Raw genomic sequence first — 12,821 nt, 5'->3', positions numbered from 1 at the left:
CTCCCAATATGCTGGGAGTACAGGCATGAACCACCGTGCCTGGCTGCTTATTCCTACATTTTGAATTGTTGCCTTCATCTTTCTCACACAGTGTTTTTGCTCAGCTCTTGCCATCCTATGTCTTACATAGCTTATTAGCCTAAACACCCATCCATTTTCTTTGTCCACAGTGTCAGGGTCATATGAAATCAATCCTCTGTATGAAATTCATCCTCCCTTAAGACTCTCTGAGATTCTGATGTTGGTTACTATCTAAACTCTTATTTTTGTAGTGATGTTCCCCGTAGAGTCCCCGGTGTCTCCTCCAGCTAACTGTCCTTATTTGGGGTACCTTAGTCTATCCACCATGTTCAAAGACATATTCGAAATTCAGATTTAAATCCTTTTTCCCCCTGGAGGCTCCTCAGCAGATGCACAGTTATACCCATCCTCTTTCTTCTCAGCCACTTTCAAGTTAAGCATGTTGACCAAGCTTGTCCAAGCCGCGGCCCAGGACAGCTTTGCATGCGGCCCAACACACATTTGTAAACTTTTAAAAAACATCATGAGGTTTGTTTTGCGATTTTTTAAATTAAAGCTCATCAGCTATTGTTAGTGTTACTTTATGTGTGGCCCAAGACAATTCCTCTCCTACCAGTGTGCCCCAGGGAAGCCAAAAGATTGGATATTCTTGATGTAGACCCCCCCCCAAAAAAAAAAATCCAAAAAAGCAAAGCAGCAACAACAACAAAAAAGTTAGCTGGGCGCGGTGGCCTGTGATCCCAACACTTTGGGAGGCCGAGGTGGGCAGATCACTTGCGGTCAGGAGTTTGAGACCAGCCTGACCAACATGGTGAAACCCCGATTCTACTAAAAATACAAAAATCAGCCGGGCGTGGTGGCGTGTGCCTGTAATCCCAGCTACTCGGGACAAGGCACGAGAATCCCTTTAACCCTGGAGGCGGAGGCTGCAGTGAGCCGAGATCGCGCCACTGCACACCAGCCTGGGCGACAGAGCGAGACTCCGTCTTTAAAAAAACAAAAGTAAAAGAACAAGTAAATAAGTTAAAAATGTCTTTTACTTCAGTTCAGTTGGTAATTAAATAAATAAAAATTTTTTTTACAGCCTTCTTCCATAACATTGTGTAGCCACTTACACCTACTGATCAAAAGGGATCCTTCCCAAGGTTCATTCTAGCAAAGGAGAACGTTTCTTCCCCCCATACACCCCCCGGCAGGTGTCTTGATCCACTCCTGCCCAACTAGCTCCCAGCGGATCCCTGGGGATTTGTTATTATTACTATTATTATTTGAGCCAACCTGGGTCAGAAAAAGGAAGGGGGTGGGTCAGCCGCAGGTTCTCAGCGGACGGGGCTGGCGGTCGGAAATTCCCCTTCCATCCCCACGCAGGTAAAAGCTGACGCTGCGGCGAGGCGGCCGCGGTCGGGGCGTCTCCGCGGAGGGCTGCGCGGTGGCGGCCCGGGTGCGGGGTGCGGGGTGCGGGGTGCGGCGGGAGGACCTCCGCGCACAGGCCCGCCTGCGCGGACGCGGCCGAGCTGGGCCACAGGGGAGCCGCCGGGCAGCGCGTCTTGGCGGACCGGCGAGCTCTTGCGCCCGTTCACATCGTATCCCTCTTCAAGGAGGCGTGTTCGCTGCATTCTCCGGTTCCGGGCGGAGACTGACCCGGGCCATTCCGTCTCCGGTCTCTGGGATTTCTGACCGGTCACTTCGTCCCCGGGGCCTCTGAGGAGGCGGAACTACGGTGTCAGGAGTCGCGGTTTTCAAGAAGTCGTGGTCGGATTGACGGGTGGGGGAAGTAGGCGGGACTTCCGGCCGGCTCTTCCATCTGCTGCCTTTCCCGGGCGTCTCCCCGCAACCTCCTCAACTTCCCTAGTCCGTGACGCGGCGCCGGGCAGGAATCCGAGCGGAGCGGGCTCGGGGAGCGTGAGCCGCGGGTGTGCACCTCTCCGTGCGTCTCCGAGAGGACACTCTGTGGGGCTGGGACCGCGGGGCGACCGTGACCGAGGAAGAGCGGTGAGTGACAGCGAGGCGAGTGGGACCGGGGGCTGCGAGGCCACTGTGACCGAGGGCCGGTGACAGCGGGGCACTGTGACCCGGGGGAGGGAATGCGAAACGCGCGACCGCGAGAGCGCGAGGCCGGGGCTGCGACGGCGCTTGGACCGAGGAAGTATGAGGCGGTGACTGCAGGGGACGATGGCCGAGGGGCCGGGATCGATGGGCGGTGGCCGTGGGGGACCCTGACCGCCACGCGAGCCGCGGCCGCGAGGGGACTGCGACTCAGAGCAGTGACTTGGAGAAGAGGGTGGGGTCAGTGGTGGGCGATGCCACCGTAGGGTTGTGTGTGGGCACGGGCCGCGATGGGCTGTGACTGGGCAGAGAAGGTCGTTGGTGGGAAGGACACTGGTCTGGAATTGACAGACAGGCCTGAGGTGAATTTTCATGGACAGACCTCACCGCTGAGTTACAGTTTCTTCATCACTGAGTGGGAAGTTTGGACTAGTTCAATGTCTCCCAGACTACGGGTTTCTTCCCAGTACTGAGCTGGGAAACCAATTCAGTGCATGGAACTCTTTTTCTTTTTTCTTTTTTTGAGACAGTTTTGCTCTTGTCGCCCAGGCTGGAGTGCAGTGGCGCAATCTGGGGCTCACCGCAACCTCCGCCTCCCTGGTTCAAGCGATTCTCCTGCCTCAGCCTCCCTAGTAGGTGGGATTACAGGCGTCCACTACCACGCCCGGCTAATTTTTGTATTTTTAGTAGAGACGGGGTGTCTCCAGGTTGGCCAGGCTGGTCTCGAACTCTTGACCTCAGGTGATCCACCTGCCTCGGCCTCCCAAAGTGCTGGGATTACAGGCGTGAGCCACTGTGCCTGGCCTGAACGTGTACTTTTCTTTTAAAAAGTTGAATAGAATAGAAACTTTCAGTGTGTTTACATAGCAAGGGTAAGTATTGTTTCATGTGATTTGAGTTATGTGTGTATGAGATTATGATGTAAAATAGATTTTGTACATCTCAAAGGGTAAGAAGCAAAATGTACTTTAAAAGTTTGAAAAACATTGGACCAGATTATTTCTGAGTTTTCTTTTGGTTCTAAAATGTAATGATTCTCTGACTAGGAAACTGTCTGGAAGTACAAAGATGCAATTGGGAACAGGCTGTATTAGATTGGCCTAACTGGAGGAGGCTTCCTGAATGTAATTGAGGTGACTAGCTCTGAGAGCTGAAACTCGGGATCTCAGTTGGGAGAACCAGAAATTATATTGAAATAGGGACACTGGGTGGGTGTGGTGGCTCATGCCTGGCATCCCAGCTACTCGGGAGGCTGAGGTGGGAGGATTGCTTGAACCTAGGAGGCGGTGGTTGCAGCGAGCTGAGATTACACCACTGCACTCCAGCCTGGGTGAAGAGGGAGACTCTGTCTCAAAAAAAACCAAAAAACAAACAAACAAACAAAAAACAGGACAGTGATATTTATAGAGGCAGTGAGGATTTAGGGGTTTGTAGTATGAGGAACTGCTAATGGGGAACTGGAAGCTTTGAGCGTAGGAACAAGGGTTGGGAAGGAAACTCAAGATAGGGACAGAAAATATTCTGCCAACAATAAAATGGAAGTAGGAAGGAAGATATGAACTCCAGAGCCTATTTATCTTGATATTTAGTGATTTGGCAAGTACAGAAACTTGCTAGTAAGAAGATATTGAGAATGGGATTTGGTGCAGTAATAGCAGTAAACAAATGATGACATGATGAGAAAGAAAGGTGGACAAAATGATGATACCCGCGATGTCAGTGATGGTGAGTGGAATGCCACATGGGAGAGACCTCAGTGTACTTGGTTGTCTAATTCAGTGGTTTGTATGCTGGAGGCCAAGCCTGACATGCTAGGAGTGATGCCACACTATGGGTAATGTAAATGAAGTTTTAGCTGCTGACTTTATTTCCTACACATTCCCTTTCTTTAGGGCTGTTAGTGATGTAGATGAAATTAAAGTGAATGTTACTACTTCTCTCTTACAGCCCTTTTTATTTTATTTATTTATTTATTTATTTTTGAGACGGAGGCTTACTCTGTTGCCCAGGCTGGAGTGCGCTGGCACGATCCGAGCTCGCTGCAACCTCCGCCTCCTGGTTCAAAGCGGTTCTCCTGCCTCAGCCTCCTGAATAGCTGGGACTACAGGCATCTGCCACCATACCTGGCTAATTTTTGTATTTTTAGTAGAGACAGGGTTTCACCATGTTGGCCAGGCTGGTCTCAAACTTCCAACCTTAGGTGATCTACCGGCCTCAGCCTCCCAAAGTGCTGGAATTACAGGCATGACCACTGTGCCCGGCCTTACAGCTCCTTTTAGAAGGTGCTACTGACGGTGCCACCAAGTGCTTTTTATAATAGGAGAAGTACGAGGTCATTCAATTCATCAGACACTGTATTAATCTGATAACCACTCCTGCCTCTACACTCTGTAATAGGGGAATAGGGTTCAGATAGGTTCTTGAATGGCAATGAGTTGAGAATGGTGGGGGATAGCCTTTTCTTGGCTAAAAAAGTTGGCTAGTTACACCTTTTTCTAGCACATTAGATGTTTACTTGACTTACATTCTACTTAACTAAAAGGAACTACCCAAGGATTTCTTCTAGAACAGCATATATGCTTCAAGGTAACAGGCTATAGAAGAGGCTTGGGATTCTGCAGTACTCCCTCTGGGATCTCTTTTCTTTGCGGAATGAAATGAATCTTTTTGTAGGACAAAAGATTTGCTTTGCAAATTCCCTTTGAAAACTAGCATGATGGCCTTGTTGATAAAGAATGAGCTTCATTCCCCCTCAGTCTGTGATTCTTCCCCCATAAGCAGTGGGGTTTTATTTTCCTTGGGGACCTGCTTTTTGAATATGTGATCCCTCAGGAAGAATGATCTAGTTAGATAGAGCCCTGGATTTAGCAGTCCCTGGTTACTTTCTCTGAGATTAACATTGACTCGCCCTGTGACTATGTATGGAAAGCATTATTGCTTTCTCTTGTTTTAGATTTTCTAACCATGGCCAGAGGTAACTGTTCTTATGATTAAACAGCCCTTCAATAATCTGAAATATATGTGAACTTACCAAATTTTATATATAATTTCATAGAGTTTGTAAACCATCTGACTCCATTTATAATTCAGAGCTGCCTAGCCTTTAGGTTAGACAGGATTTCCCTAGGGATCCGAATAACCTCTCCGGGAGATGTTGAAAGTGCTGATAGAGTTAGTTTTTGAAATGCTCAAATAAAAAGCAAGCATAATTTTCCATTGTTATTAATCATGGATAATAGCAAAATATCTGTTAATAACAGTAGAGTTCTTACTCAAGCATCACGCTTTTCTAAGTATTTACGTAACTCTGATCTGAAGCAGACCTTCTGACTTTTCTGCCAATAGAAATTTTCCTGTCTAAGTCAAGCAGAAGTAGGTCTCCTTCACATCAAAGTTTGTGTCACCTTGAAATAGATTGGAAAGAATACATTTTTCTAAAAGTCATTTTTTTCTTGGATTTTTTTTTTCCAGTTAGAGAAACCCTGAAGTCAGAGTACTTGCCAGTTATCACAGGACCGTGAGAGTCCCTTTTTTGCTCAAGATTGTGGCTGGCTGCTTGTACATCTTTGACATTGTCACACATCAAGCACATGAGAAAAAGGGGTGGCTTGGGAGAGGGAGGGGTCAGGACTCTAGGCCTTGTCAACCCTCCTGCTCATCTGCTTGGCCACTTCTGGCATCTCCTTTTCCCTCCGTCCTTGAAACTCTTTCCTAGGCATAAACCTTTCTGCTTTTCGTCCTAAACGTCTCTTTTCACAGTATTCCTGTCAAATGAGTACTTGGACATGTGTTTCATATGTGATTTGTTAATTGCTTTATGGATTATTTGTGGCAGAATGTGAATCCTAATTCCTTTCTACAATTTAGCCAGTAAATTCCGGGAATGTACCTTTTTACATTTGCAGCATGTGCCGAAGTGCCACCTCAGAAGATAAAAAGAAATGAGTCTCATATTTGGCATTCTTTTAGGTTTGTTTACCTACCTTATTCATTAATGTAAATAATTGAATTACCTATGTTTTACCATTCGTAAACCAGGTTAATAGATATATATTAATAGCAGGCTTTCTGTGTGTGTCGTTTCCCTCCTTTCTTTCCATTTATTTATTTATTTATTTTTTTTTTTGAGACCAAGTCTTGCCTTGTTGGCCAGGCTAGAATGCAGTGGTGCAATCTTAGCTCACTGCAAACTCTGCCTCCTGGGTTCAAGCGACCTCCTGCCTCAGCTGGGATTACAGGCGCCCGCCACCACGCCCGGCTAATTTTTGTATTTTAGTAGAGACGGGATTTCACCATGTTGGCCAGGCCGGTCTCAAACTCCAGACCTAAGTAATCCACCCACCTTGGCTTCCCAAAGTGTCGGCATTACAGGCGTGAGCCACCGTGCCTTGCCCCTTGCCTTCTTTTGGGAATTCTCTTGTACCACAAGTTGAAAGTTATGTTAGTTTGAGACTTTCTGTGTTTGGACTAGGATGACTGCCAGTGAGCCAGGGGAGCCATGAATCTGCTAGGCGGTTATGTCACATTCACAACTACTTGCAAACCAGTTTTAAGGTGAAGGCTGCCAAAAAATAATGACATGTGGTTCCTGCTCTATAGACAATGAGCGTATAACCCTTAATAAAAAAACAGGTAGTTTTTTTATATACAGAGAATTACACTAAATGTGATTATGTTTCTTTATTTTTTGACTGCAGAACAGGAATCTTAATCTTTTTTGTGTTATGGACTCCTTTGGCAGTGTGGTGAAAGCGTTTAGAGTTCCTTTTTGGAATATGTTTTCATATGCAAAAATAAAATACATAGAACTATAAAGAAAACCAGTTATATTGAATTATGTTGATATATAGTTATCAAAATATAACAAGTATAATATGATATGAAAATATCCATGATTTCTACTGGTAACAAATCCATTTGTCTAATAAGTCTTCTATTACTGCTGTAGCTTATGTTCATAACTACAGTGATAATAGAGATATGGTCTTTTTCATCCGAATTCGCAGACTTCCTGAATTCTGTTATAGACCCTGCCTTAGAGATATGAGTTTACAACCCACTCTAGGAAGATCACATTCTAAACACAAGAGTTTACTCACCAAATATTCTGGTAGAATAGTGGCAGAGTAAAATTGTTCAGCTGTAAGAACTATTCCATGTGTCCCTCATGGTTTTTCTTTCCTGAAATATCCTACTGCGTGTCCAGGCTGAGGAAGTATAAGCTTTATTATGTGTGCCAGTGGCTAACCCAGGGTCTGGCTCAGAGTAAGTGCTGCTCAGTGTTTGTTGAATAAGGGTTTCTCTGACGAAATTAGAGGGAAGAGATCCAGTTCAAAGCTAAGGTCTTAAATGTGATAGTTTATAGGGCTCATGACAAGTCACATTGAGCTTTAGTTTAGAACTAATCTGTCTGAGAAGCTCATGTTTTGAAATTCACTTTTACTTTTATAAATTCTCAGCCTGGTGTGATAGTTCATACCTGTAATCCCCGCACTTTGGGAGGCTGAGGTGGAAGGATTGCTTGAGGCCAGGAGTTTGAGACCAACCTGGGCAACAAAGTGAGACCCGCATCTCTATAAAAAATTAGCTGGGTGTGGTGGCATGGGCCTGTAGTCCTAGCCACTTGGGAGGGTGAGGTAGGAGGATCACTTACACCCAGCAGTTCGAGGCTGCAGTGAGCCATGATTGCACCACTGCACTCGAAATAATTCTATTTCTAACACCGTTTTTCACTTTAGATTGGGTAAATTTAGGTAGAATTTGCCACCAAATTATTAATAAAGCTGGTCCTGATTTCATCTAGGATGAGAGGTAGCAACTTTTTCAGTAACGGGCCAGATTGTAAATATTTTAGGCTTTGCAGGTCACACAGTATCTGTGACTACTCAGCTCTGCTGTTGTAGCACAAAAGCAGCCATGGACAATAAATGTAACAGTGAGTGAGCATGGCTGTCTGTGTTCCAATCAGATTTTCATTACAAAAACAGGTAGTGGGCCATCTTTGACCTGCTAGCTATAGTTTGCTGACCGCTGATCTAGGAGATTTTCTGGTTCTTTTCCCTACTTTCGGTTAGCCATATACTCCCTCAAGCTTCAAAGGCCTTTACGCAGGGGCAATGTCCTTACACTGTTATCTCCAGAAAGACCTGAGTGTGCAGCAAGATGATATGACTAATGAATGCCAGGAATATTAGCTGCACTTTAACCCTTGAGTTTCCAGAGCGTGCCTCTTAGAGCACCAGCTTATTAAGTGCCACCATGGCATAAGCAGGTCAACATCCCAAATGGAAAGTATGCTTGCGAACTCGGCTTTGGAACTGGGCATTGGTGTGCTGGTAGAAAAATACTGAGCACTGGGTTTTAGTGGGGAGGATAATGTAGGCCTAGAGATGGGGAAGGCAGGAATAGAATGTAAAAGAAAAATTATGTCTCATCTTTTTGCAAATAGTTCCTTGTAGTAATCGGTCAAGTTTGAGTTAGATTTTTGAAATGTGGAATAGCATATGTAATTGCAACTTGCTACTAAAAGAGCTCTCCCTTAGTGGCAGCTTTACTTTCTGTGGTTTCAGTTACCCCCAGTCAGCCACGGTCAGAAAATAGTTGTGTATGATATAGTAAGATATTTTGAGAGAGAGAGAGAGAACAGCCACATTCACATAACATTTATTAGAGTATATTGTTTGTTTTATTATTAGTTATTGTTGTTAATCTCTTACTGTGCTTAATTTATAAATAAAACTTTATCATAGCTCTGTGTATATAGGAAGAAAACAAAGCAGAGTCAGCCCTCTGTGGCCATGGGCTCCACACCTGCAGATTCAACCAAACTTGGATCGAAAATATTCAGGAAAAAAACAATAAAAAAACCAATACAACAATTTAAAAAAATGCAGATAAAAACCCAATATAGTATAATAGCTGGTTACATAGTATTTACTTTGTATTAAGTGTTGTTAGTAATCTAGAGAAGATTGAAAGTATATAGGAGGTGTAGATTATATGCACATTTGACACCGTTTTATATATATAAGGGACTTTTGAGCATCTCTGGATTTTGGCATCTGCAGAAGATCCTGGAACCAATGCCCTGCAGATTCCAAGGGACAACTGTCCATATAGGGTTCCATACTCTCCAGGGGTTCAGGCATCCGCTGGCATCTTGAAACATTTCCCCTGTGGATAAGAGAGGACTCTGCTATATTTAGATTGTTACGTAGTTCAGGAAGCAAAGTCCATCTCCTCTTTCGCTTGGTAGGTCTGTTTGCAATAAGGAAGTTGAGTGGAAAGGATTGGATAGGAGTCCCTCAAACTGCTTGTAGGAGCCTTTCATCTTTGAGACTCAAGCATAGACATGCCAGCACCTAGATTCTGTCTCCTTCAGGACATTCACATTGGAAAAATACGACTAGGTGTATCCTTAGTATCTCCTCAGTGCTACCCCACCCCTCCACAAACACATTTTCCACTTGTCTAGCAAAGTTGATGTACCCAAGCAGGCATCTATTGGAACATGGAGGAACAAGGCAAGCAGTGTGTGCTGGTAGGTGAGTCAGCAGAAACCGAGCCAGATTTTTGTGAGTCGGAGTAAAAATCACAGGCACAGATACTGCATTCTGTGTTTTGAGGGCACTTTGGAGACACTAATATACTTAGCAGGCAGGTGTTGGGGGTGGGTTTTTGTGTCCGTATTTAGAATCTGTACTCAAATTTCAGTGGTGAAGATAAGGTGACTTATCTAGGGAGTGAATAGGCAGCAGTGTTGGAAAGATCGGGCCTTACAAATGCTGTATTCTGGCTGTCAGCCCTTTTTTTTTTTGCTTTTTTTTGAGGTCGAGTTTCACTCTTGTCATCCAGGCCGGAGTGCAATGGCGTGATCTTGGCTCACTGCAGCCTCTGCCTCCTGGGTTCAAACGATTCCCCTCCCTCAGCCTCCTGAGTAGCTGGGATTACAGGCACCTGCCACCATGCTCGGCTAATTTTTGTAGTTTTAGTAGAGACCAGACTTCACCATGTTGGCCAGGCTGGTCTTGAACTCCTGACCTCAGGTGATCCTCTCACCTCGGCCTCCCAGAGTGTTGGGATTACAAGCGTGAGCCACCACACCTGGCCTAGCTTTTTTTTTTCTTTTTCTTTTTCTTTTTTTTTTTTTTTTTTTGAGATGAGGTCTTGCTCTGTCACCCAGGCTGGAATACAGTGGCATGATCTTGGCTCACTGCAACCTCTGCCTCCGGGGTTCAAGCGATTCTCCCACCACAGCCTCCCAAGTAGCTGGGTTTACAAGCACACGCCACCACTCCTGGCTAATTTTTTGTCTTTTTAGTAGAGATGGGGTTTTGCTATGTTGGCCAGGCTGGTCTTGAACTTCTGGGCTCAAGCAATGCATTTGCCTGGGTCTCCCAAAGTGCTGGGATTATAGGCTGGGATTATATACGAGCCACTGTACCAGACTGTTACAGCCTTTTTGACAAAGAAAATGTTCTGAAGGATGAACCACTAAACAAACAGGAAGTGCTGGCCCATCCTAGTAGGGCTCTTGACGGAGGTTCTCTATTCTATCTCCAAATACTTTTCTTTCTGTCTCATTCCTAAGGGTCTGTCTGCAGGGCATTAGGTAATGCACTGCCCCGTGTTCACCTCCTACTGTATTGGCTCTGAGGAGGGCGATCATTTCCCAGTCCCATTGCCCGCTGGACAAACAGGGATAGTAAGGCAGCCTGTGTGTGTGCATGTATTTTTCCCCCTTTGAATGTGGATATTTAAAGCCACCTCCTTTTCCAGAACCATCACTGTACCTTACTTGAAAGGTATTGGTTGATTACAGAGGCACACTTACCATAAACTGAGAGTCCAAAAAATATTGTTCCTCATTGTTGGAGGTGTTCAAAATGGTTATTGGGCAGTTATCAGTGTTGTAACGGTGGTGTGGCTTTAGGTACACCTAAGTTCCAGTGTAACAAATTAAGAAGCCAACACGATGTTAGGAGGTATTTACTGTCTTCAGTGCGCCCTCATCCTCCCACATACCTTTTCTCTATACTTTCTCAGTAGCAAAGGTGATGTGTCCAGGCAAGCATCTTTTGGAACATGAGGGAGACTGGGGGTAACTTGTTCCATGATTTTAAACGTCAATTATTATTCTGTATGCTTTGGTGCTGCGGTTATAAGTTAGTAGATATGAGAGAACATTGGGATGGCCTAGGAAGGCCGGTGAAAAATGAAAGAAAACTCATGAGACCTACAGAGTAAAAGTTTATTATTGTTGTTATTATTTTGAGACAAAGTCTTGCTCTGTCTCCCAGGCTGGAGTGCAGTGGCATACGATTTAGGCTCACTGCAACCTCCACCTCCCGGGATCAAGTGATTCTCCAGCCTTAGCCTCCCAAGTAGCTGGGATTACAGGTGCCCGCCACCACGCCCAGCTAATTTTTGTATTTTTAGTAGAGATGGGGTTTCACCGTGTTGGCCAGGCTGGTTTTGAACTCCTGACCTCATGTGATCCACCCACCTTGGCCTCCCAAAGTGCTGGGATTACAGGCATGAGCCACCACACCCAGCCCAGAGTAAAAGTTTAAACAGCAGTAGTTCTAGACAAAAGTCATGAGAATTAATCTTTTCATAATTTCTAAATTCTTTTAGGGTTATCATTATGGAATATCTGTGACCCAGATGTTTTCCATCTCCTGAGAAGTGTGTAAGGTAAAGAAGTGTCTTACACTAAAACCCAAAAAGCAGTGGGTATGTTTATTTTAAATCCAAAGAATCTAAAGACTTCGATTTAAAGAATAGTGTAAAATACAATGTAAAACCAAAAAGTCATCTTTAGAAAATATAAGAACTGTATGTAAGTAGATAAGGAATAGTATAAACACATAATAGTGTAAGATGGTAAAGAAAAATACTTTTTATTTTTTGAAACGGAGTCTCACTCTTGTCGCCCAGGCTGGAGTGCAATGGTGCAATCTCGGCTCACTGCAACCTCCGCCTCCTGGGTTTAAGTCTCCTGCCTCAGCCTCCCAAGTAGCTGGGATTGCAGGTGCCTGCCACCACGCCTGGCTAATTTTTATATTTTTAGTAGAGATGGGGTTTCACCATGTTGGCCAGGCTGGTCTTGAACTCCAGGCCTCAGGTAATCCGCCTTCCTTGACCTCTCAAAGTGCCGGGATTACAGGTGTGAACTACTGCACATGGCCTTTTTTTTTTTTTTTTTGAGAAAGGGTCTCGCTTTATTGTCCAGGCGGAGTGTAGTGGCATGATCATGGCTCACTGCAGCCTTGGCTTCCTGTTCTCAAGTAGTCCTCCTGCCTCAGCCTCCTGAGTAGTGGGCCTAGGCACGTGCCACTACACCGGGCCATTTTTTGTAGAGACCAGTTCTGTGTTGCCCAGGCTGGTCTTGAACTCCTGGGCTCAAGTGATCTGACTGCCTCGGCCTCCCGAAGTGCTGGGATTACAGATGGGAGCCACTGTGCCCAGCCCCTCCTTTGTAATTAATAAGTAATCTATGGGGAGATACTTTGCAAACTGCAAATATCCTGTTCCTCAGCAAACTTTCACCCCATGGTTTTAGAATCCTGAAGAGCATTTTTATATCATAAACATTTTTTTAACATCTTCTCGGATACCAATATCATAAACATTTTTGAGGTAGAGCTCTGTGTGTTTTCCATGCCTTAATTGAAGCCTCTTTGAGAAAATAGTTTGTACTTAATTTTTTTTTTTTCATTTTTTGAGATGGAGTCTTGCTCTGTTGCCCAGGC

The 12,821-nt window shown here is 45.0% G+C and overlaps 1 protein-coding gene across 5 annotated transcripts in view; it reads left to right on the top strand.

Annotated features, from left to right (window-relative positions):
- The first annotated feature begins 1,823 nt into the window (after positions 1-1,823).
- PCYT1A (phosphate cytidylyltransferase 1A, choline) overlaps positions 1,824-12,821 on the top strand; it is a 44,752-nt gene continuing 33,754 nt past the window's right edge. The window contains exon 1 of one of the 5 annotated variants that reach the window (XM_050779192.1): positions 1,824-2,013. The gene's annotated coding sequence lies outside the window, so the exon portion shown is untranslated. Of the gene's footprint in view, positions 2,014-2,148; positions 2,308-8,793; positions 11,803-12,821 lie in introns of those variants that run through there. The other 4 variants (XM_050779193.1, XM_050779195.1, XM_050779196.1 and 1 more) reach the window with 4 other exon arrangements.

Source organism: Macaca thibetana, chromosome 2 (assembly GCF_024542745.1).
Source record: "Macaca thibetana thibetana isolate TM-01 chromosome 2, ASM2454274v1, whole genome shotgun sequence".
Classification (NCBI taxonomy): Eukaryota; Metazoa; Chordata; class Mammalia; order Primates; family Cercopithecidae; genus Macaca; species Macaca thibetana.
The sequence above is the reverse complement of the archived record's forward strand: the minus strand, read 5'-3'. Positions and strand labels throughout refer to the sequence as shown.